This window comes from Lissotriton vulgaris, chromosome 8 (assembly GCF_964263255.1).
Source record: "Lissotriton vulgaris chromosome 8, aLisVul1.2, whole genome shotgun sequence".
Classification (NCBI taxonomy): Eukaryota; Metazoa; Chordata; class Amphibia; order Caudata; family Salamandridae; genus Lissotriton; species Lissotriton vulgaris.
Window position 1 is genome coordinate 1,246,819,985 of NC_141696.1, and position 26,969 is coordinate 1,246,846,953.

A 26,969-nucleotide genomic window follows, 5' to 3' on the forward strand; every position below is an offset into this window, starting at 1 on the left:
GACTTTAAAGTGACACTATGAATGGTAGTTCGATAAGACCAAATCATATCCTCAACAACACATCTGGGAGACAAACCATTAGCTACAGCAAATTGGATGGTGCCTTTAATTAATCTGTTCAACCTTTCAACAATACCATTACCCATGGGATTGTAGAGCGAAGTACATGAGTGTTTAACTCCCCACTTTTCAAAAGAACACTTCATCTCATTGGAAGTTAGCTGTGTACCATTGTCTGTCAAAATCATATGTGGAACACCTTCATGCAGAAAAAGACCTTCAGCACTTTAAAGGTAAAAATGGTGGTAATGTCTTTCATGAATTTAACACAAAGCCATCTAGAATGAACATCAACCACCTCAGCAGCATAGCGCATGTCGGCCTGCAAATCAGACAGAGGACCTATAAAATCTAAGCAAATGTTAAACCAAGGTTTGCCAAGATCAGTGATGTGACCCATGCTACTCTGAATACCAACTTTTAATCTTTTCTCACTCTCTTTGCAAGAATTTCAAACTTGTACTCAGCTTTTAATTTGTTCATCCATCCCTGGCCACCACAACTCTTGTTTAATTCTTCTGATGGTCATTCCTTGACCTAGGTGACCCTCATGTGCCAAATTAAAACTATGTAATCTCAGACCACAAGGCGGCACAAAACGATCTCCCCTCATAATTACATCAGAGCCAGAAACAGACAATTCGTCTAAACATTTCCAAAAAGGTCTGACCGAAATAGATACCATGCTCTCACGAGGAGACCTTTTTTATCAACAAAATCACTTCTTGTAACGTAGAATCGGATTGCATTTCGCTCATCTATTGAGCTTTAGAGAAAGCACCCAGAGAACATTCACAAACATCATTCACCGAGGCAACAGCTTCCTCATTGTACAAGTTATCAGCAAGATTTTTATCAACACGCTCCCAATCCATAGACATGCGAGATAAGCAGTCAGCTTTGACATTGTGCCAACCCTGAATAAATACGACATCATAAATATACTCTTGTAATCTAGCTGCAAATCTAGCAAGATGTGCAGAACCCTTTCCTGCTCCACCAGCAGACAACATTTTCACTAAAGGTTTGTGGTCTGTTCTTAAGACGAATTTTACTCCCCACAAATACACTCTAAAATATTTAACACCCCAGGCTGCAGCAAGAGCTTCACGCTCTATTACAGAATCATTTCTCTCGGCCTGAGTAAGAGTCTTAGACGCAAATGCAATAGTCTTTTCAATACCACGCTGCAACCGGGAAAATACCACACCAATCCCTGTAAGACTGGCATCTACAGTAAGATACAATTTACATGCAGAATCAAAAGGAGACAGAATCCCTGCGTTACAAATTTCATTCTTGATTCGATGAAAAGAGTCATCATATGGCCGTTCCCACACAAACGTATTACCTTTTCGTAATAAAACTCTTAATGGCTCAGAAATATCCGCAAAACATCTAACAAATTTTAAATAATATTCAACCAGGCACAAAAAGGACCTGAGTTGATCCTTGTCTTTAGGAGGAGGTGCATTTTCAATGGCATTCAACAAATTCCTCTATGGAGAAATACCACCACTGGTATTTCTATATATATATATGGTGTAACCCAAGTATTCAATCTCTTCAGACAAAAATACACACTTTTCTTTGTTGACAGTTAACCCAGTGTTCTCCAATTTCCATAATACCTGGCGTAAAACAGAATTATGTTCATTAAAAGTCTTGCCAGATACAAGGATATAGTTTTGGAAATAGACAACACCTGATAACCCTTCAAACATATTTGACATCATGCGTTGGAAAACACTCGCGGCCGAGGCTAGGCCAAACGGCATTCCAGAAAATTGAAATGTTCCTTCTGTTGTGATGAACGCAGTAAGTGATTTAGACTCTGGGTGCAACCTGATTTGATGGTAAGCACTTCTGAGATCTATCTTCGAAAAGTACCTACCACCACCCACTGACTGTAAGAGTTCATTGATATTGGGTAGGGGAAAAGTGTCAACAACTATCTCACGATTAAGTGACCTGAGATCAGTGCAAAATCTGAGGCGACCATCAGGCTTAAGTGTCAAAACAACTGGAGAAATCCATGGGGATGCTTTAACAGGCTCGATAACCTTAGTTTTTAATAAATCATGAAGCAAGTCTTTGAGACCTTGTCTTACCGACAACGGTACTTTCCTAAGCTTGTGTTGAATTGGAGTGGCATTGGGTTTCAAAATAATTTTGTGTAAATAATTTTTAACACAACCCAATTTGTCTTCAAAAACCCCACGTGAACCATTCAATATATCCCTAATTTGCATGTCGTCATCAACCACCATAACGCAATTGGGTGACCTAGGGTTGATAATGATATGCAAATCAAATCGGTGCATGCACCACAAAATTGGTTGACCATCCTTGGCAATATATATTTTCCCTTCAACACTCCTCCTTCTAAAGGTAATGGTCCCAAACATATAGCCCACAATATCAATGGTTTGACCTTCATAGCCAACAGGACTAATGTCCTTTTCTGATAAAGTTACACCTTTACACAAAGAAGTGAACAAAGACTCAGGAATTATTGTGAAGAGAGAGCCTGAGTCAACCATGAGAAACACCTTCTGCCCACACACAGTGAATTCCACAGAAGGTCTTGTTAATCTACGAGCGTCAAAATCTACTTCAGCAACAAGACAATCAGTATTTTCTTGTACAATCAACACTCTATTTGTGTTTTGAGTAAAGTCTGAGGATTGTTATAAAACATTAACTTTAGACTTGTTGTTTTCTGAATTTTCATGTTGCTTACACATCCTAGAGTAATTTCCCTTGCGACTACATTTCCTACAAACTTGATCAAGAGCATAGCACTTCTTGAAATCACCCATATGAAATTGACTACCTCAACGCCAATACTCCTTCCCTTTAGACTTGGAAGAAAAATTCACAGCACTATTGCTTTTGTTAAATCGTTTTGAAACTACACTGACATCAACACTCTCCTCTTTGACATCTGATTCGATATTACCAATCTGAGACAAATGTTTATCTCTACGTTCAAGTTCTTTTATACATTTTTGGGATTCTTCTATAACTTTGGCCATATCTATAGCATCCTTTAAAGACGGATCTTTCGCAGCCCAAAGCCTCTCTTGAATTGTCCTATGGCGGCATTGAACAATAATTTGATCACTAATTAATTTGTCAGTCATATTGCCAAAACGACCCTTATGGACAGTTCACGTAGTCTGGATACGAAGTCATCAATGCTTTCATTTTCAGCCTGAGGTTGAGTGTAAAACCTATACCTCGCCATCACTAAATTTACTTCTTTAGCACACCTTGTTTCAAGTCTTTTAAGAGATTCTTTGTAAACATCGTCCACGGGTTGTCCATTAGGGTCCATAGCCACTAGTAAATATTTAAAAATATGCTGACCCTCACTTCCCATGGTACTGAAAACACAATGCTTTTTTCCTTTCAGGATGACATTTTTTACCACCAAGAGCAACAATATAGTTATCTAACATTTCTACCCAATCTTCCCAGTCTATGGTAGAGGTGCCAGGAAGAGGGAGAAACATAGGAGGTGTAACCACATTCGTATTCATACACAGTACTATGAGACACACCTGCGGAAAATAAGAATTAAGTAAAGAAATAAATAAAAAATAACAGAGTTTATACAAAGGTGTGGAAAACAAACAGAGTATTTGCATCCCAGTAGTACCTAAAAAAAAATGTGAGATAGCTAACACCAGGTGTGCAGATCACCGTGAGGTAAGCTGCAGAATACAAACAAGGTGTGAAAATCACTGTGAAATGACTTGCACTGAAGTGAAGTTTAAACTGTTGAAACTTAGGTGTGCAAATCACCGTGAAACAAATCGCACAGGCGAAGAAGAAACGTAATGTGCAATGTTCCAGGGCAGGTGTGCAAATCACTGTGAAAAGACTTGCAACAAAATGAAATATACACCATTGAAAATTAAGTGTGCAAATCACTGTGAAATTGATTGCACAGGCGATGAAGAAATGTACAATAAAGGGAAGGAGATCCTTTAAAAACGGGAAGTAGTACCTGTGGTTGCCAATGAATCTCCCAAAAACCAAAGCCGGCTGCCGAGGAGTATCCAGGAAATACCGGCAGAAATCGGGAAGTCAAGATGGCGGCACGTCAGAGACGAAACACGTCACGCACGCTATCCGGTGCGTTTCAGTGACGCGGTAAACGTGCGTTCCAGGTGCACGTAATACGTTGCAGTGACGAGCGCTCGGCCGTTGGAAGGAAGGCTCGCGACTCGGCACTAGCGTAAATCCCAAAATGATAGGAAAAGCCAAAACAGTACCTGGAATGCCGCAAACACCACAAAAGAAGCCGGAAATACACCACCAGACTCAACAATCCGACGAGGTGCACATCGAAACCAGGAACAGAGGAGTCGCTGATCACCAGGTTGTGTGCGAAGCCCCGGAACACAAGTGAAGACACAGGATCGTCGCCAAAAATGTTGTGAACCTTCTTCAATGAACAGCACACACAGGAGGTAGGTTGAAGGTTAGTTTAATACCAGAACACAACCTGGCGTCCGACCAACTCGACAGTCCAGTGCAACTGCCGACTGCCGAGTGTCATCAGCCTAACATTCTTTACAGAACAGTATTACAATGTGGAATTTATGCGATGCTCACGAGACACGCTCACAAGACACAATGCACACTCGAAGCACACATCATAACACACTCCTTCTGGCACCGCAGTCTCCACTCCAGCAAATGGCTCCCACTAGCCCGATGGACAGCAGAGGTGTACAGTTGGGCACAGGGGCCAGCACACAGGCCTCCTGGCAGAGTGTCCCCTCTCAATCAGGTCCACTCTCAGTCTGAGCACGTCATCTCCACTGCTCTACATATACACATCTCCTTCCACCTACCAGAAAGGGCTAGAAGATTCTAAAAGGTCCCTGGCAGTTCCAGCCTCAACTGTCACTGTGAGGGAAGTGTAGAGCACCTTGTCACTTCAAACACTAGACCGCCAACCCACCTCAGGCAGGTGGCACAAGCAGACAGAAATGGCGTCCATTTTAAAAGTGACATTTTACAAAGGTGTATTTCTACAATGGTGGAAATAAAGGTGCGTACACCATTGCACAACATTTATTATTTTCAGTTCTGACACACCTTGTCAGTAAAAAGGCTAGGGGGAAAAGCGAAAAATTTCGGGATGACCCTGCAAGCAGGGCCAAGTCCAACAGTGCCGTTAAGAATTATTCAAAAGTTAGAGAAAAGTCTCCTCATTACCTGCCTACATAAATTAAAATTTACATATTTCCTCAAATCACGATAATCACACCATTGGCCAATACAAGTCAAGCACATGTTGATGACCTAACCAAGCACAAATCTCCATCCTCTCACTGCCAAGTTCTGAGTAACCTAACGGTCGTTTCAGAATACGCACGCCAAAAAGGTTCTCCGTCAGGAGCGGTAAACATTTGGAGGATCAAATCAGGAAGACCAGAAATATACTGGGCGGCAGAGACAGGGAATCTCCGTGAGCTGGGTACCTCCTTAGTAGATTCCTGTCCTGTCCTCCTCAGTAGATTCCTGTCTCCTGTCAAGACCACTCCCCTGGATAGCCGCTTCTCTGATGAGGTCACTGTTCGGGCTCCATTTGAAGAAATATAAACCTCCTAAGGAGTTCACTGATACATCTGGTCCTTTTAATCAACAAAGAAGAAATAGTCACAGAAGCTTTAATGAGGGAGACTGCGTCATACGGTACCCTCAGGCCACTGTAGGAGCCAGTCTAAGGAGTACAGAGAACAGGGGCCTTATGTATGCATAGGTTCCATTAGTCCATGTTGTTTTTGCATTTGTCACCCCGAGTGGGATGGGTATGCTCAGACGTGAATCCCATGCTCTCCACACCACTGGAGTCAAGCTATCCTGGCTGAAGACGGCTGATAGCCAGAAACCGGTCCTAGGAGGCTTGATTCCTGTCCAGGAAAGACATGGCTTGGCAGTTCGGGCTTGACTGTTCCCATGAGGCACAGGGTCAAGGCTGATTTGCATTTGGCCATGTCTGAACTGGGGTGGTGTGGAGTGCAAAAAACGATGGATTTAGGCCCAGATCTCTGTACTGGGGTGAATGTATGACATTGTTCTGCATTCTGTCCATCAATTGTTGTTTTTGCATAGGTTCCATTAGTCGGCATAAACGGCGGGGGAAATCCGCCCGCCATCGTAATAGGCCCCTAAGTTTTGGACATTTGAAGAAGGGGCTTGCGGAGAAGTAAATAAGCCACACCCATGCGTGTAACGGTGCTTGGCTTCGAGTCCCCTGCTTGATATGTCCATGCCTTCTTGTGTCCTTCACTTTTCCGCATGAGAGCATCAGTCTAGTCTTTTTGGAATATCCCGGATTTCCTGTATTTTGCCAGTATCGGACACAACTCCACATCGATGGGTCATTACCGGTGTCGGTCAGTCTTGACCTATCATCCCCTCATTCTTCAGGGCCGTTATTTCCCCCTTCTTGCTTCCTGTGTTTTCTTGACCACCCGAATTGTGTTGTGGTGGTTGCCGCAATCTGCATATCCAAGGCTCTGGTGAGACGAATGTGGACTGTTGCGTCTCCTATTAGGCTTTGTGTGTTTCCTTCTTGGATTACCCGTATTCCTCCAGCATAAATGTCAGTGACCTAATAAACTGAGTAAAGGACACTGGACTATTAAACACCTTTTTTGTCTTTTCTACGCTCCACTTAGAGAGGATTCTTGTATTGTGAAGCCCTTTTTCTACATTTCTTTTTGGATATCAGTTCTGTTGTGGAAAGTGAAATTAACTCGTCCCTGGGATAACTTCGGGAGTTGTTTTACGGTGAGTGTATATGAGAGGATCCAGGACAGGGATGTCATGGGTTGGGTTAGCCTAGTGAACACCTTAGAATACCAATATGTCTTTTTTGTTTTCCCTAGGGTTCCTATACATTCAAGAAAGGTTCTTCAGAGTAAGGTGCTAGCTGTTTGTTTTTGGTAACATCCCAAGAAACCCATCCTCTATCCTCCTCTCTCTCTGAGGGTGCTTGCTGGCACTCATGTTCCTGTCAAGTGTAAGGGAATTACCCTTGGGGTTAGTGGCTTGGCTGTCTTCGCTCATGCAGACTTGGAACCTCTGGTTAGTGCAAACTTGGCAGTGGAGAATGCTGAAATACTGCTCTCTTTCTGCAAAGATTCTGTTTTCAGGCATACCACTTTTTGGGGATCAGTTGGAGCAGATGGTGATGAAGATAATTAAAGACAGGAAACATGCTTTTCCATAAAATGAGAGGGGTCCTTTTTTTCACTTCAAACATTCAGGACACTGTAAAACACCCGGTCTCAAAGTCTAGTAAGAAGCTTTTTAAAACTTGCTATTTTGAGAAGAAGCAAAAATCAGGCCATCAAGCTCCACTCTGAAAATATCAACAGTACTGACTCTTGGGCTACAGTAGATTTTCTGAGCCACGAAAGAGGCAGTTTGCAACACTCTGTGAAGGTTTGGGAAATTGATCTTTCTTATATATGGGTTTTGGACATAGTTAGGTGAGGCTATACTATGGACATAGCTGCTATTCTCCCAGAGTTGGAAGAATAGGAAGTCTGTTCCTAGTCAAACGGTAGAAGCAGAGGATGTATTTGCAGGAATAGAGGACTTGGTAAGAGAAAGGGCAATGGTACCAATTCCCTTCAACAAAAAGCTCAGGGAGTTAACTTCACTGTGATCATAGAAGAAAAGGTCATCAGTGCGCTTCGCCTAGTTCTGGACCAAAAGAAGGTAAATGTTTGGGTGTTCACAGTTCAATAAAAAATGGGCTCTGTACAGAAGGTTATCCCCTAGATCCAACCTGGAAAAAAGTAGCTCTAGATCTCCAGTATGCATATTTGCAAGAAGACCCATAGAATTCTTTATTTTGCAGAAAAGATTCATCATTTTCAATTCTCTGTCCTCCCTTTCAGCTTGATATCAGCACCCACAGTCGTTACAAAGTCACCCATTTTCTATTCATTGGTGGCCATACATTACTATCAGGGTATACTGATTCATACTTGTCTGAAGAATTGGTTGAACAATTCTCCATCAAGATTACACAAGCCTCTTCATTTAAAGCTTCAGAGACCTGTATGAGATCTTTGGAATAAGGAACATCGAACAGTGAGATCTTGCTTATAGGTGCAGGATGATATGGCGGCATCTCAGACAGTAGTTAATTGAAACATGTTTCAACTAGGACAGCTTTTTAAAATCTGGAGTCCATGGACCTTTGGGGACCCCAATACCCCTTGAAAGAGTCTGTAACTGTTTAGAAAATTCCTTAGCTTGCAGAGCAATGCAGGGACAGCAAACAGAATCAAAAATAAGATTGGTGCCTCCATTGCAGCACTGATATCCTCCGACAAAAAAGGGTATGTGGTTGGAGCTAAGAGATAAAGTGATATGCTAAGTATTCTTTTATAGAAATACAATTGAATTTTGAAAAGCTTTAAACTATGCATTAAAAATAAACTTTCAGTTTTTGGGTGTTTTTTATTTTTTGTGAACTAAATACAATATTTTATCATTTATAGATTTATTTTATGTATACTTGCATCTGTATGCTTGAGGTTCAACTATCAGTGATTCAGTGTAGGTCCATAGAAGTCGAAAGGTTAAGAACCACTGATCAAGGGAAGCAAAAGAATGGGGAAAGGGGTTTTAAGCACAATTGCACCTATCCTAAGTGCTGCCTTGTTCTTTCCTTTTTTGGTGCCACGGATCAGAGATTTTATTTCCCCTAAATCTCCAAGAACAACTGATTGTTCCAACATACAATTTTTTGACAATATTGATCCAGCACACAAGTCTCTTTTTTGTAAATATATACAATAGTAACCACAATTTGTAGATCACAATAGGAAAACGTTCAGTAGCAGAATCAAGGATGTTTTTTTAGAAGTTCAATCTTTATTTATTCTTCACAACGCACTGTAGCCAACGCGTTTCGTCCTCCGCGGACTTCTTCAGGGCTACAAATAATACATATATATACAAACAATTATTATATATACAATATGTACACTATTATACAATTTAAAAAGCACATTTTATTACACTTCTACATCTTAAAAAAAGTCCAAATGTTAGACTTTAAAACATTTTATTCATACACATTTTTTTACAAACCATTTCTAAAAAAATACATTGGTCTAGAAGTTATCATTATTCCGATGAACACCTTTGTCAGAGAATAATACTTTGTTATCTTATTGTACTGAATCTGCCACTTTCTTTTCTTTACAAGACAATATCAAAAAGAGAGGTGGCTATTTAGAGATGGCACTTAGCCAGTTGTGGGCCTTTAGAACTAGTTATCTTTGCCGATTATGGTGAGTTTATACATTGTAAGATATTAAGTGATCACTTATGGGCCTTTATAGTTTAAGTCTAAGGTTATTAATTGAAGCCAAGAATTTGGCTTACCAAATAAAGAGAACTCTTCTTGAATGTAATTGTAGACAAGTATTCTTCCATTTAGTCAAATGAGTACTGGGTATCTAATAAGGGAAACATGCCCTTAATGACAAGTTTTTGCATCATCTTATCAAGAAAATAGCATTGTAACATTAGCATTAATTTAAATTACTAACATACCTTCTCTTATTTAGTGAAAGGCACTGTGTTTTCGAAATCAAGATCACTCAGGTCGGATAGCCCGGTGTAGTTGAAAATCTAAGTGGGAATGAAAAAATGACGCGAAAGAATACTATCACTATTTGCGAGTATAGTCTTTGTTGTATATTACAAAAGTTAAATGTCAAATCTAACTAGAACTCGAACCTTAGGTGCAAATTTTAATTAAATCACTTTCCCAAGCTTTTAATGTGAGTCTTATTGAGGAAATGGCATGTTAAAATATGGTTTTTGCCTTTTATTAGATAACAAACTATTCAAAACCGATCGGTTTTCCAGGATGTTTCTCACATATTCCTCCCCATTGTAATCGCTTTTGCTATGACTGCCACATAAAGGTCTGTGATTTCATCAGTTTTGGCCGCCATGTTAAAAAGTCCCGGTTCTCTTACATTTGTAATCAACATGTGAGGCCCCATCTCCTTGCTTGGAGCTACCCACATACATAAAGATGCAGAGTACCCATATTACATTTAATGAAATCAAAGTGGCAAAGTGGGGGGCCAAAGAAGTTTTATATCAAGCAAATAGCATCTACCCCGTCTAATTTACGATTTTTAATCGAGTGGCGTGTTACTTACTTGGGAATGGATTTAAGCCAGCTCCATCGCGTGGCGTCTTCCGTTGTAGCGTAAATCAACGGAAGACCGGGCCGCTTTTTATATACTAGTTGATTGTTACATGATATTCACCTGTGTGCAATCGAGTGTATCTTGGCGTTTTATCAGCATTATACCAGCGCCATCTTGGTAGACCTCGATTCACGTTCTATGTATATATGTTGTTCGGAATTTCCACCTGTGTGTGTTTATTATTGGAATGCTAAGTTGCAGACGCATTTATTACATTAAGGAAAAATAAACTAAAGCTAGTTTTTAGTTCTGTGTCATAAATGACTAATTTATTGTTGGATGAATCAATGTTTTAACATTTATCGTCAGCTTATAATATCGCATAAGATTATTTTAGTTTTCGTCTGCACATGAATTAAGGCAGTGACTATGTTGGCCTGATCGTTTTTACGTGCGAGCGATCACGTCAAAGATTTGGACACGCCATTTTGGATCGGTCTTGCATTATGTGTCTGAATTTTAATCTCGGCGCCATTTTAGAGTGGTCTAATACACTCAATTCAAAATTAAGCCACATTGGAGCAGGTTACAAATCGAAATATAATAAACTTAATGATTGTCCGTGCATTTTTCACTATTTATTATTCAATCAGGTTGTAAGATTTTCATTTAAGTGATATTTCAAAATTTACTCGTGCACATATGTACGATTTTGTTTTAGGTGAAAACCCCCCTCAATAAATTCAATTTTTAAGCACCATATTCGAATTTTCAAAACATTAAGTTTTTAATTTATGCTTTTTATGATGATTTTGGCTATAATAAGCCTACTATTTCCAATACATGTTAAACAAATTGTAGGAAACATGCCTGGCATGTAAAGATCCAAATAATACCAATATACAATGTACAGATGATATTCCAATCATCCTTGGTATAGCTGTACATTATTTTGTGAACACATCAATTCTTTATGGCAAAGGGTTACAGCTGTATTCAAAAAAACATGTTTTTAATTTCTTCATCACTAACAGATTGATATTGGAAATTCCTGAACACGCAATCAATTATTCCCTATGTGGCTCCCAACTACAAGAAATGATGCAGTTCATTATTGGTGTTAAGCCCCAAGGTCGTCGTTCTCAATCTACAAATCCAGCCTGCTTCTGCTTTCCTTAAACACAATTCTCTATTTCCACCCCTCAAGGGAGTCTGTATTTTGTTCCAGAGCATGGAACCAGACATCCCTTTCGGTTGGATGATTTTCTTGTATGTGTATTGCCACAGGGTATCTTACATCATTGTTTCTTATCGCTCTAATGTGTTCTTGTACTCTAATTTTTAAGCATCTGATACTGCTGCCTATATATACTTTGTTGCATGCGCAACCCAAAGCATATACAGTGTGTGTGGTATTACAGTTGATTAAAGATCGAATTTCATATTCCCTTTTGGTGTTATATTTGAATTTCGTTTTCTTATTGAGGCCATATTGACAAATAGTACATGTGCCACAAACAAAAAAACCCGCAGGTTTATTGGTTAGCCATGTGATATTATTCGTCTCCTTTTCACCTTTTACATAGCTGGGACATAGTATCTTTTTCAGATTGTCTCCCCTCTTGTACACAATCTTGGGTTTTGTTGGTATTGTGCCCTGGGGCATTTTGCCTGATGCAATTATGTCCCAATTTTTGCGTAAAATATTGTACACATGATTACTGTATACATCATACTTTGTTATGAACATGATTTCATCTTTATTTTCATTCTTTTTCTTATTGGAACTACTCTTTAGGGTGGTTCTACGATCCACCGTTTTGATTCTTGATTCAGCCTTATCTAGGCACTTGTTCGTGTACCCTCTCTCTTTAAAGGCATTTTTCACGGATTTAACATGTTTTTGAAAGTTCTTCTCTTGGCTGCAATTACGGCGAGCTCTTGTCATTTCCCCAAAGTGTATAGCATTTATTGTTCCCCTTGGATGTGCACTCTCATCATGTAAAATACGGTTACATGCTGTGGGGTTTTTAAAAATGTCACTTTCGATTTTATTTCCACTAACATATAATCTAAGATCCAAAAACTCGATGGATTCTTTAGAGTAGTTCTTGGTCATTTTTACATTGAATCGATTGTCATTTAGATAGTTGAAATAGGCCATTAATTCCGTTAGTTCACCATTCCACAGCATCAGGATGTCGTCAATGTATCTACCATAGAAGATGATATTACCATTCCATGGTTGAGACCCAGTCCCCCTGGTGTGCTCCGTCTCATACAGGCCCATGAAAAGGCCTGCATAAGACGGAGCAAACCTGAATCCCATCGCCGTACCCTGTTTTTGCAGGAACCAATCTCCGTTATGCAGGAAATCGTTCATCTCAAGAATCACACGTGTCATCTCAAGTAGCATGAGAGTATGCTCCAAATTAGTAGCGCTGCGTTTGTACAGAAAATGTTTTACTGCTTCTATACCACAGTCACTTTTTATGCACGTATATAAACTTTCTACATCTAGTGTAACAAAGAGTAGATCAGGACTATCCCAAACAAAGTCCTCCAGTTTGCATAAAATGTCCCCACTATCCTTGAGGTAGGAGGGCAAGTTCTTAACGAAAGGCTGGAGATATTCATCCATAAACTGTGAGAGCCGTTCAGTGGGTCCACCATTCCCTGATATTATAGGTCTTCCCGGTGGGAACCCATCCCCCCCTTATGAATCTTTGGGAGGATATATATACATGGGTGACAGGAGTCATGAGCCTGTAGGTACTTATATTCAGTGTCAGATAAAAGACACGATTCATGCCAATCCCTTAGAGAAGCATTGATATTTTGTTCAATTTTTTTGGTAGGATTGTCTTTTAATCTAATGTAGCAATCTTTTTGTGCTAATTGTCTATCTATTTCATTCAGATAGTCAACTCGATTCATCACTACAATATTTCCTCCCTTGTCTGCTTCTCGTATGACTATTTTGGGATCTTCTCGCAGTGTGTTCAGTATGTCCCTATCCTTTTTTGTCACATTGTGTTCATGTTTACAATGTGAATGAAACATATGTTTGTCCTCTAATTGATAGATATCTAGAGTTGCTTTATTGTAAAACTCATCAATAAAGGTATCCTGTGGTCTTAACGGTAAAAACTTAGATTGTATCTTTAAACCACTGTCAATAGAGACATCCTCTATAATTTCCAAAGATCTAGCAGTCTCCGTAATATCTACATTGTCATCTTCTTCATTCAAGGTGGAAATCAAATGAGTAACATTTAGATCAGCAATCGACATTTCTGAAACACTAGAATTAATCGATGGAACATTCTGCACACTTTTATGATGTTCAAAGTATTTTTTTAATCTCAGTTTTCTTATGAATTTGAATAAATCAACATGTAAATCCTCAAAATTACAAGTATTCTTTACACAAAAATTCAATCCTTTTAACAGCAAGGTTTCTTCATTTACAGTCAAGATTCTGTCTGATAAATTGATGATGCTAAGGGCATTATGTACCACATTAGAATCTATATCATCACTTATTTCTTCATGTGTGTCTTGCTCTGTAGACTGGTTTGTACGCCTTGCTTTATGTTTCTTCCCTCCCCTTCTGATTCTGAGTTTTGGCTTTTCTTTTTGTTTCCTAATCTGTACCGTTGAACTTCCCTTAAAAAATGAGAGGAAGCAGAGGAAACAGGCGTTTCTTGTTTACTTGTGCCCTCACCCGGGTCACTATCCATAGAGGAGAGGGATGTGCTACTTGAGGAAATACTTCTGGTTTCGCATGAGTGGTCTCATTTGATGTTACTTTAGAAGTTACATCATCATATTTTTCTGAAAAGGTGAAGATTCTACCGTTAGCATAATCCTTTTCATCTCTTTGTATTTTTTTCATTTTCTTATCTTTCAAGTACATTTGATAGGCAGCTAACTCCGTTTTCAAGATCTCATAATTTTTGGTGGTTGCATCTTTTAAATTCATTTCTGCAATTTCATTTTCTAGTTTCACAATTTCATCTTTTATTTTACTGACCTAAACGGTATGAAGCATCATACAGTCCTTCCTCCCAATCATCTAATAGATCTTGTTCTAGATCCTCATAGTTAGGAAAGATTAAGATCCGTAGACCACGTGGGATTTTTTTGTTTTCAATGTATTTATGCAGGGTCGCTCCGTCCCACCATTTAGCGAGTTCCTGCTTTTTCAATTTTTCTAGTCTATAGAATTTTTCTTTTAGGCCCTCATTTCTTGGAGTCACCTTTTTGTGACATTAGCGTTGGGTTCTTTAGATTTAAAAAGGTCTCCCAACATCTCCTCTCGTAAGTCATCAAAGTCCATTTTTAATGTATAGGAAGTATATGGCGGATAGTGCTAATCTAACCCAAAGACACAATTGAAAGCAAAAGAATGGGGAAAGGGGTTTTAAGCACAATTGCACCTATCCTAAGTGCTGCCTTGTTCTTTCCTTTTTTGGTGCCACGGATCAGAGATTCTATTTCCCCTAAATCTCCAAGAACAACTGATTGCTCCAACATACAATTTTTTGACAATATTGATCCAGCACACAAGTCTCTTTTTTGTAAATATATACAATAGTAACCACAATTTGTAGATCACAATAGAAAAACGTTCAGTAGCAGAATCAAGGATGTTTTTTTAGAAGTTCAACCTTTATTTATTCTTCACAACGCACTGTAGCCAAGGCGTTTCGTCCTCCACTGACTTCTTCAGGGCTACAAATAATACATATATATATATACAAACAATTATTATATATACAATATGTACACTATTATACAATTTAAAAAGCACATTTTATTACACTATTACATCTTAAAAAAAAGTCCAAATGTTAGACTTTAAAACATTTTTTTCATACACATTTTTTTACAAACCATTTCTAAAAAAATACATTTGTCTAGAAGTTATCATTATTCCGATGAACACCTTAGTCAGAGAATAATCCTTTGTTATCTTATTGTACTGAATCTGCTACTTTCTTTTCTTTACAAGACAATATCAAAAAGAGAGGTGGCTATTTAGAGATGGCACTTAGCCAGTTGTGGGCCTTTAGAACTAGTTATCTTTGACGATTATGGTGGGTTTATACATTGTAAAGATAGTAAGTGATCCCTTATGGGCCTTTATAGGTCAAGTCTAAGGTTATTATTGAAGCCGAGAATTTGGCTTACCAAATAAAGAGAACTCTTCTTGAATGTAAGTGTAGACAAGTATTCTTCTGTCCAGTCAAATGAGTACTGGGTATCTAATAAGGGAAACATGTCCTTAAAGACTAGTTTTTGCATCATCTTATCAAGAAAATAGCATTGTAACATTAGCATTAATTTAAATTACTAACATACCTTCTCTTATTTAGTGAAAGGCACTGTGTTTTTGAAATCAAGATCACTCAGGTCGGATAGCCCGGTGTAGTTGAGAATCTAAGTTGGAATGAAAAAATGATGCGAAAGAATACTATCACTATTTGCGAGTATAGTCTTTGTTGTATATTACAAAAGTTAAATGTCAAATCTAACTAGAACTCAAACACTGATCAAGTTGTACATTATTTGCTGTCAGCATGGATGGCAGCTTTCCAAGAGTTCGAAATTCGCATTTTGCTGGATTCCTCCGGTCAAAAGGGACTTCTTCATTTCTTTTACTCTTTTTTAGTGTTTTATCATTTGCAAGAAATTCCAGGGGTCCAGCTGTTGTGTATCGATTTCGATTCCGTATGCATTTCCCGATTCTTGCCCTTATATAGGTACAATTCACATTGCCCTTATATAGGCATAGAAATCCATTCCTTATTTAGGCAATGCCCATGCTACCCAAATACAGGCATGGCTACTTACATCCGTTCATCTACGTTACAATGACTTCTTGGAAAACCAGACTCTTAAGCTTTAGGGACTTCCCCTTGCCTGGATACTGATTTCGCCAAGTACTCATTTATTATGCAAGAACATCTATTCCTTAGAGGTTCATTCATGATGTTCATATGCCCGACTCTTACGTCAATACTGGCATTCCTAAACACCTTCAAGGTATAAATACACCTTCATTTGCTATGGCAAAGCACGACGTGGTTCGGTGCAGTACGACTACTTACTTGCACGACGCAGCTCGCCACAGCAAGTACCGAAGGAAGCCAACTCTCCAGCTGACGCACTGACCAGAAGCTGTCATCCTCCTGCCTAGAATCCAGCTCCAGTGTTTCTGACTCCACTTGCGGGGTGTTGGGAAATCGAGTCCCGTGAAAGAGATACCAACCTCTCTCATTCTAAGGTATGGAGCTGATTAGAGCCTAGAAAAACCTTTGGCAATTCTTGGCAAAACTAAAATATAGCTAAGACAGCACCTACTTCTTCCCTCGTACTAGACCTAGGTTAGGTTCACTGGGGTAGGCGTATTTTAGAAGCACCAGTTGAGCATTTTAGCCTTTGTTATTTATGTATGTATTTTTTCTATATGTCATAGCAACAGACCATGCGTTCACAGTATTATTTCATATTACTGTTTACGCTGTACACATTATACTTCCCATTCTGTCTAACGATTGTAGCAGTTTATATCTCTTGCATGAGAAAGAAGACTGTTCAATAAACCCTTTTTATTGAAACGCCCATCTCTCTATTTTTATGCACCTCTGTAGAAACGAAGCATGCACAATTGACTGAGTGAAATAGTTATCTATTGTTTCCACGACTCTGAAGATATTTTTCTGACTCTAAAGGAAACAAAGTTGTCATGTTTATGCAGTTGTCAGAGACTAATCCCTTCTTGTTCATTCGAGAAGGATGTATGATGATACATCGCTAACCACCACAACGCCAGTAATGACCACGCAGTTTTTACATCGCAAAAGGCATCACATCACACGCATTCAGTGCGCATGCTGTCCCCACGCTATTGTAGTGTCTCTGCCGCTTTAGGCAAATACATCGTAGTTCATCAAATCGCATGCTACTAAATCGTTTTTCCGAAAGTATTGAAATCTCACATCTCATCTGACATCTCGGCACTCCACGTTTTATTGAATACAAGTGGCACGCATCAATAATTTTTATTGAGATCTCCCATCTCATCTGATACAAGTGATCTCCCATGTCATCTGGGCACTCGCGCAAGCACCATCATGAATTGTTATTGAATACAAGTGATGTCCCATGTCATCTGTCGTATAATGTCACGCCTAATGTCAAAATCCTCGGCAATCGCGCAGGCATGCATCAATACTTTTTATTGAGATCTCCCATGTCATCTGTCATACATCTCGTCTAAAGTGCTTATTATGTATAGTTTAAAAGTAACGTTCTTTTCATATTCAATACAAGTAATTGCGAATTGAATAATACTACGTTTTTTTCATATTAAATACAACTAATTGCATAATATTTTTTATTCAATACAAGTGATCGGTGCACGCATCTGTCATCTTCCGTGTACCATCTCCCATGTCATGGCAGCACCTCCGTGGCTATTGGTATGACGTCATCGCAGCACACACATCTTGCATCAGTCCTAATGCGCATCATAATAATTGTAATTCAATACAAGTGATCAATGTGCATCTGTCATCTGCACGCATCTGTCATCTGCACGCATCAATAATTTGTAATGAATACAAGTGATCGGCATCTGTATCGGCATCTGTCATCTTGACCATCTGGATCGGCATCTGGAATGCATGTCAATCACACGCATCTTACATCTCATCTGTCATATCTAATGTCACGCATTATGTCAAAATCCTTCTTCCGTGTTCGTAAATTTCCCATCTCATCTGCATCTATCTTCTCCTGTGTACCATCTTCCATGTCATGGCAGCACCCCCGTGGCTATTGGTATGACGTCACCGCATGACGTTGAAATCTCCCATCTCATCTGACATCTCGGCACTCCGGGTTTTATTGAATACAAGTGGCACGCATCAATAATTTTTCATCTCGGGATTCACGCGTTGACAATTTGCTCCCATCTCATCTGTCACACATCTCGGCACTCGCTCGTTGACACGCATCAATAATTTTTATTGAGAGCTCCCATGTCATCTGTTGGCATACATCTCGGCACTCGCGCATTGCTCCCATCTCATCTGTCATACATCTCAGCACTTGTCATACATCTCGGCACTCGCGCGTTGACACGCATCAGTTTTTATTGAGATCTCCCATTTCATCTGTTGGCATACATCTCGGCATTCACGTGTTGTCATGGATAGCGATGTTTATGTGAATGCGCATTAGTAGCTTGTCTTCTAAAACCGTGCAATGTAATGCCTCCTGCGATGTGAAAGTCGCGTTGCGATGGCGGCGCGTGAAAACACCGTCGTTGTAATGGGTGTTAACCATTTGAGAAAGTTTCTTGTGACCTCTGAATTAGCTGACACACACAATTAAGTTTAATGAACTCAATAGAGACATACTGACCTCAGTCCTATGTCAAATCTATAGTGTATATTTTTCCAATTCGCAGAGCCTATTAGGGACATAGGAACTACACTACACAGCTTCCAGGCTAAGTGTGTAATTGTGTAATTTTGTAGGAAAATAAACAATCTAGTTTAAACAACCAAAATGCTAATTTTGGTCTGAGAACTAGAACACAGAGTGAAGGAAGAACTATCATCTAAACCTGGAGGGAGAACAAAAAAATAGAAATGAGTGAGCGGAGGCAGAGGGCAAAGTGTGGGTAAGAATGGTGCAGAGAGCGTTAAAGAGATGTGAGGTTTGGAGATCCATTTAGCAGGAGATGGTATGGTGATAGATGCTGTATCCTATCCTTGTCTTCCTTGTCTTTATGCCTTTCTCCCATTTCTAATAATTCAGAGGGTTCTGATAAAGATCAAGACATCTGTGATTTTGATTGTTGCAAGTTGGCCGTGCTCATCTTAGTTTCCTCTTTGATGGTGAGGAGAACATAGTGGGTGTTGCCATTTTTAACTTCTCTACTGTCAGTTTTTCGTTTTTCAGAGTTGACTCGACTTTAGGATGGAAAAGTTCCCTGCATGGTGATGGACATGAAGTCCTACCCTGAGTTCCCCAGCTGCTTGTATATCAGGACCCTTGGTAATGATTGGTAATGGACAAACACGGATAATCTTTGTGCGCCATGACCTAGGCCTATCTCATGGTGATGTAGGAGGGGCGCAACATCACTACCTTCATGTTGCTAGAGATCTGCTAACCTTACCAGGAGTGAAGTGATATGAGTGCGGTGGTGACAGAATATTCATTTTCTGTTTAATAGTAATCAGTGGTGTGAACAGGCCATTTTATCTGTGTGACTGGAGTGACATCTACCAGCCCACTTTTGTAAAGTTCTGCTACTGTGCACTTAACGTAGTATTGGTCTACACGCTGAATGTGTATAGCGCCAGGCAGAGCATGATACTTGTATGTACATGCCAGAATGTATGTGTGCCTGTGCATGGTATATCATATGGAGGCCTGTGATTTCTATTTTGAAAGCCCAGGGCCTGGAAAGGCCAATGTGCTGAAGACTGCAACCCCCAAACAAGTGATGTTGATTGCTGACATTCCTGAGAGCTGGGGTGGGAACACACCCTGGAGGAAAGGGAGCAGAGCATTATCTGTGGACATCAAAGGTCTCTTTGATTCCAGAAAGAGTTACTGGTCGGTGGGTTCGAGCTCATTGCTATGTAGGTGGTGGGCCTGATAAGGTTCGCACTGTAGGGCAAGGGATGAAGGGAAATATTTGAACCTTTGTGAGGCATATTTCAGTCGTGGCTTACAGGCAGGTGCGATCCCTGGTTAATCCCTTGGCCTGTATTGTGGGTCAATCAAAAATGTAGCCACCCCTGCTGTCGTAGACTGTACATTTGACAAAGGATAAGACAGGAGTGAGGGCACTGCAAAGAAGTTGACAGCCTCAAAAGGAAAATCAAAGAACCAGACACTAAATCAGACCTGTGTCTGGATTTGGACTATAAGAGTGGGAGCCTTGGTCCCACAAGTTTTTGAGCAGTACTGTTCTACGGTCAGGTTCACATGGAGAGGATTGCCAATATATCTAGTTTGCCTGGACCAGGACAAGGGTTCAAGCTCTGTGAGTCTGCTTGCTGAGGGGCCATCACCATGAAAGCCAAGACCACTCTCCTTCAACCTGAAGAATCAGTCCTCTGCCTGTGTGCCAAGGCCAGTGGATCCTGTGAGCAGAGAGAGAGCACTTGGAGAGTGCAAGGTCCAGCGTGGATCCTGTCTAGCATGGGCTGCCTCTTGAAGTCACTTCTATTATTAAATGGGGAATAGCCAGCCCCACTAGAAGGGAAAGAGGTACTCTGGGATACTGCTCTGGATGACATTTGCATACCAACCTTAAAAGACTGAATATTATTTGGTGTGTAGCTTAAATGCTTTCAATGCTTATATTAAAATACTATCTTTTAAAATAAAAACAAGTATTTTACTGGGCGGTCAGCTTATTGCAGCTATTGTTTGTATTTTGAGTGTTGAGTCTGTGCATACCTCATACCTAACTCCGCGCTCGAAGAGCCTCTACTCGACTGAGAGTCAAGTGCTGAAAGGGGTAAGAACTTGGCCCAGTTACTCACGACCCATCAAGGGTTGATCCTTGAGTAAAAGGCAACAACCACCTTGGATGGGCCAAGTAACCCTTGTTTGCCCCATGGTCCTCTGAAAGGGTGGGACAACTAATGTTTAGGAGTCTAAGGTCTGACTACATCAGAGGCCATTTCCAGTTCACGCCAGTAGCACAGTAAATCAAGTTTTTGTCACACAAAGACTGGACACATTATGAAGAACACAAGGGTGTCAGTAGACCATATCACAATGTCTGCAGATCAGATGATGGATCTATATAGGGACAGGCAGTAGAGTGCTTCAGTGAGCAGGGACAAAGAGAGCCTTGTTGATTTTGATGGAGGGTCAGGATCACGTTCTACCATCTGATTACCAAGAAGAGCATTTTTTATCGACCTTGATAGCCTGAAGGTCCTATTTAGCCCTGCTAGAGAGAATCTGAAAATATGCTTAAAATCCCACATTTTTTGCCATTAGCAATCAGGAAATGAAATCCCACGGATCCCCTGAATCCCGGGTCTAAAGGCCCAAGCCAAAGGCCAAAGGCCACCACCTTATGATAACAAAATCCACTGGGCCTAAATGATTTTTAAACGTGCATTTCTGATGTGCTGAACACAGCGAGGTAACTTGAGCAACCATGGAAAGTACAGTAGCTTTCCACAGCACCATTGCAAGACACCCCCCACTCGCACATACACAGGATCAGCTGGTACAGATGGTACACATTGCTACATTATTTTGAAAGATAGCTTGCTCAAATGAAAACCGCAATGTCTCGTGATATTAGCACATGTCCCAAGTTCCACTCTCACATATACTTTTTTAGAGAGATGTTCGTGATCAGATGATTATTTGTTTATATCTTGTGGTCAAACATGGCCGTTTGTTTATATCTTTGGGTCAAACATGGCCAACCACCCGATCAAACCACTTGACCAGTTCCGTGTTCTTGGACATGCGGTCAGCCACCTTCACCGAAAATGCGTCAGCAAAGGCGTCAGAATAGAACCATGGTTCCGCATTTCCAGGTATATTAGATCCAACACGTCAAATTTGAAGCCAGAACTCTGCTGCTGTGACCTTCACATGCGTGGGTTCTCCAGCCGGCCGATTATCTGATTTGGGACGTCAAAGCCTTCCTCAGGTGGTAAACTCCCAAGCAAGATAATACTTTTGCCTTTTTAAATCTCCGACCATGCTCGGTATTTTCCATCCACTCCCAATCCTTGCATTTTAGGTTTCTTTAAGTGATTAGGTCTTGTATGGCTAGTCTCCTTAGTTAGGCAGTCTCTAGGCAATCGATTTTATAAAATGTGTTCTGTATTCTCTAACTAATTTCAATTGTGCCTTTTAAAGTTCCTAGTCCCTTGCATCTTGGGTCTCTTTATAATGTTAAAATATCTGCATGGGTAATTTTCTTCAGAAAAGCTTGTTTCTAGGCGCCATATTTTCATAGAATGTATTCTGTGCCTTTTTGAATCCCTAATTGAATTGAACATGTATTTTTAATAGATCCTTATTCCAACTTGCCTTATAAAAGTTTGAGCACTTGTCATCTAGCATTTATGCCTGACAGAATGAAGTCAGATTTTCATAATGGTTTTGCTTAATCCTAGCCACCACTTGGGACCTTCTGGGGTTCATCTTCACTCCCAACACCCAGGTTCACATCTCTACACTTTCCTTGACTGACTTATTTGCCGCCACAAATACATTATTCTGTCCATCATCTCCAGGCACCATTTGCCCTGCCCTACTCTGGCCTGGCCACTCTGACAACTCGTCTAGCTCTGACGCCCTATCCACATCCCACTCCGCCCATTCAACACATTCCAGTCTCTCAGATCGCTCCTCCCCCATTGTTATCACTGATGGCGAAGATTCATCAGATTCTACACAGTCTGTGGCTTCATCCAAAAGGTCTTCCCCACATCTTGTTGCCCCTGATTCCCCCACACCCTATGCCTCAGACCACATTCTCAAGACCGCCAGTCACTAGTCTTAGGGGCAGTACGGAATGAGTATTCACAAGATTCCACATCCCTGTTCACTGTTGTAAGTCCACCCCATTGCCCGAACACAAGATAAGGAAATGACCCATAACTCCTATAATAATATCACGATATACCTGATCAACAATCACGTTGTGGGTCTCTCTGACGGTTGCCCGTCTTCTTTCATTCACGTGACACCCCTCGCACGGTGCTTCTCACAATACTTCAGGCACTCAACATTGACTATAGTCATACTAGACAGATCACTCTATCTATCGCATCAGCATTCTCCTCCCCCCTTGAGCCAGCACTGAACACCTTGAAACACAAACGCGAATAGTATACTCCCATACATTTGTAGAACTCGTCACAATCTTGAATTCCCTGATTTTTTCCTTGAGGGAATATATAGGGGACCTGAGGAATTGGATTTAAGACTAATACTCGGAGGAGGAGCTTCGCGGGCAAGCAAGATGGCCGCATAAGCTCGGAGCTCCGGAGACCCTCCGACCATCCGCATAAGTCCTGATTGAAATCCTGTTCCACGGTGGTGGATTCTTGTTGGTGAACGGTCGTTGAGACAGGATCTGCTGTCCGATTCAAAATCCGACACTTATAGACGAAGATACGTCGTGCTGAAGATTCGTGCCAGGGACGATCCATTGTCTTGGTGATGGCCGACGGTAGCGACACTGAATCGCATGATCGATATGCCGAGTGAGTGACTCCAGCGCCAACCGGCGGAGTAAGCGAAGTTGCGAAGTGGCCTCTTGCTGAATACACATTTGTGGCTGCTACGCTTCGCATTTGCTTGTGTGCTCAAAGGGGTTTTGGTGTACCATCTTTTGTTCGATCCCCGGCTCCAACATGGCGGGCAAGGGCGACCCAGACAGAACTGTGAATCGGGTCAGTAGGAAGACGGTCCAACCCCAGACAAACAAGATCGACCGCTATGCCCAACAAAGGACCTCGCCGATTGTGGCCACCCATTCAAAAGACTCTCTACGTGCGGGTTCGCCGGACGAGTCGGAGCCGACACTCCGAGACATCATGGGGGCTATAGCTGGCATCAGATCAGAGATGCACAAGCAACACGAGGTCCTGACGCACAAAGTGGATACCCTGGCGATCGACCTTAACCTAATCAGGGCAAGACTAATGACAGGGTGAAATCGCTAGACATCAAAACCGCGAGCCTCATGACTGATGTCTCGGACCTGCAGACGGAGGTCCGGAACCTGAGGTCTATCAACGATCTTTTTTCGAGGCGGCTGGAAGATTTCGAGGGACGTGCCAGGTGACAGAACGTCCGAATTATTGGGGTTCCGGAAGGTGCAGAGGACTCGGCCACCGATCTCTTCGTCGAGGATCTGATAAAGACTCATCTGTCCCCCGCGGGACTCAGCCATTTTTTTTCAGTTGAGCGGGCCCATAGGATGCCGGGTGGACCGCCCAAGTCGGGCGCCTCGCCACGACCCATCATAGCTCGCTTGTTCAATTTTTGAGATCGGGACGTGATCCTACAGGCCTCGAGAAGTCACGGGCCCCTCAAGTTCCAGAACGCGGATGTCAACTTTTACCCAGACTTTACTAGGGCGGTTCAGAGACAGCGCCAAAGTTTTGCGGGAGTGAAGCGGCGTCTCAGAGACTTGGGGATGAAGTATTCGATGATGTTCCCCGCTAGACTGCGTATTGAACACGATGGTCGTGCTGTGTTTTTTGACATGCCTGATGTAGTAAGCGACTGGCTGGACACCTTGCCGCACAGACGAGAGGAACGGGAAGAACATTCGGAGGGCGCCTCGGGAGGCCCCGATCGTCAGGAGTAGAACTCATTTCGCTGACTTAGTCGGTCAGTGGTCCTGTTGACAATGACCAATAAGCCATATTGTTGCACTGTATTGTGAATATCCTTCTTCCGAACATGGAGGGTGGCGGGGGGGACTACGCGATCTCCTTTCTCCTCTAGGGTCTTCTTGTAGTTTACTTTAATGGGGCAACAGGCACACTGCTGGTTGGGGGGGCTACTTAGTCTACTGCAGGGGTGCAGGGTGGGGGGTGGTTCGATGGTTGGTTCTGGTTGCTTTCTTTGTTTCTCCTTTATTTTTCTAAGGCAATGCAACGAATGCTCTAATTCTTTCAATGTATCTATGGGGCCTACTGGGGCCGGTGAAGGACCGCGATTTGACGATGGGGGGTAGGAAATTAAAAGTTCTGTGTTGGAATGTTAACGGCTTGGGTGATCGCATCAAGAGAGGGGTGGTTTTGCAACTGTGTAGAAGATGTATGCCTGATGTTATTTTGTTACAAGAGACGCACTTGGTGGGGAATACGTGTCGAGCACTTAACAGGAAAGGTTTTAAAATGGTGGCACATTCGGGGTTTTCCTCGGGGTCCCGGGGGGCAGGGATTATGTTGCGCACGTCTCTCCCATTTGAGATTGACTCCAGTGTTGTGGATGAGAGGGGGTGGTACGCTGCCGTCACGGGGAGATGGGAGGGGCGGTCTTTGATTTTGGTTTCAGTTTACGTTCCCCCGTTGCTACAAAACAACACTTTTCAGGACCTTGGAGGTGCCATCTTGGGCCTACCCGAAGGGTTGCTTATTGTGGGAGGTGACTTTAATTCAGTCTGCTCGGGGACCTTGGACAGACACCCGCCCAGAGATCTCTGTAGTTCACAATCCTGGCTGCCCGATTTCCTCGACACCATGGGTCTGATTGACTGCTGGAGACTTATGCATCCCACCCAGAGTCAATACTCGTTTCGCTCCGGGGAGCACGGCAGCCTCTCTAGAATAGATTATGTCCTGGCCCTGGCGGCCCATGCGCAGGCGATTTCCGAGGCCCGCTTGTTGGCGAGAGGCATCTCGGACCATTCCCCGGTCTGGGTGTCTTTCGACTTCGACATCGTGGTCACCGAACGGCCAGTAGTGGTTAACCCGTGGTATTTTCGAAATCTGAAGACGCGCTGACTCCTGGCCAGAGCCATTGAGCTCTATTTCGCTGAGAATACTGGGTCGGTCGCATCAGCCGCCACTTTATGGGAGGCGTTCAAGACGGTTCTCCGAGGTGAGGCTCTCGCCCTTATAGCGGACGTCTGGAGGCACAGAGATGCGACATGGTGTGCATCGAAGCAGAGATCACGGAGCTGGACTCTCAATTGGAAGCGGGCCCGACGCATGAGTTGCTCCATGCTCTCTCGCTTAAGCAATCAGAATATCGTGACATTGTTTCCGATGCTGCCAAAGTCATGGGTAGGGAACAACAGGGTAGAATTTACGATGTCGGAGACAAAGCGGGCAAGCTCCTTGCTTGGCTTGACAAGAAGGAGAGAGCTGGTCGTGTGGTTCCGGAGGTGTTGGGGGAAGAAGGTCTACTTGTCACCGATCGGAAGGCAATAGTCGAGTCGTTCTCGGACTATTTTGAGAGCATTTACACTTTGGTCTCGGACCGGTCTGAGACCGACTCCTTTGCACTTTTGGCGGGAATAGATCTCCCGTGCCTGTCGGAGACAGACCGTGACGACTTGGATAGAGACATCACTGTGGATGAGATAGCCCTTGCCATTCGTTCCCTCAGACCTGGTAAGGCGCCCGGCCCCAATGGTATTCCAGTGGAACTGTATAAAATCAGGCCAGATGTCATTTCTCCACCCCTACGGAACATGTTCTTGGAGGCGCGAGAGACGGCATGCTTCCCCACGACCAGAGGCTGGCCACCATTGTGGTTATCCATAAGGAAGGGAAACCAAGAGATTTGTGCCGATCGTATCGTCCCATCTCTCTGTTGAATGCAGAGCCTAAGATTCTTGCTAAATTGCTGGCCAACCGTCTGATTGGCGCAATTGGCGACTTGGTGCACCCGGACCAGTCGGGCTTTATTCCACATCGCAACACGGCCCTTAACCTCCGCAGACTCCATGGAGCCCTGGCTAGGGCTCACACACTCAGGGAGCCAGCTGTGCTGGCGTCGTTGGATGCCACAATGGCGTTTGACTCCCTCGAATGGAACTACCTGTGGGCAGTGTTGGCGAAGCTCGGCTTCGGCCCGGAATTCGTAGGGTGGGTTAAACTTCTATATGCCAGCCCGCTGGCCAACGTGACAGTCAACGGTCGAGTATCCGCG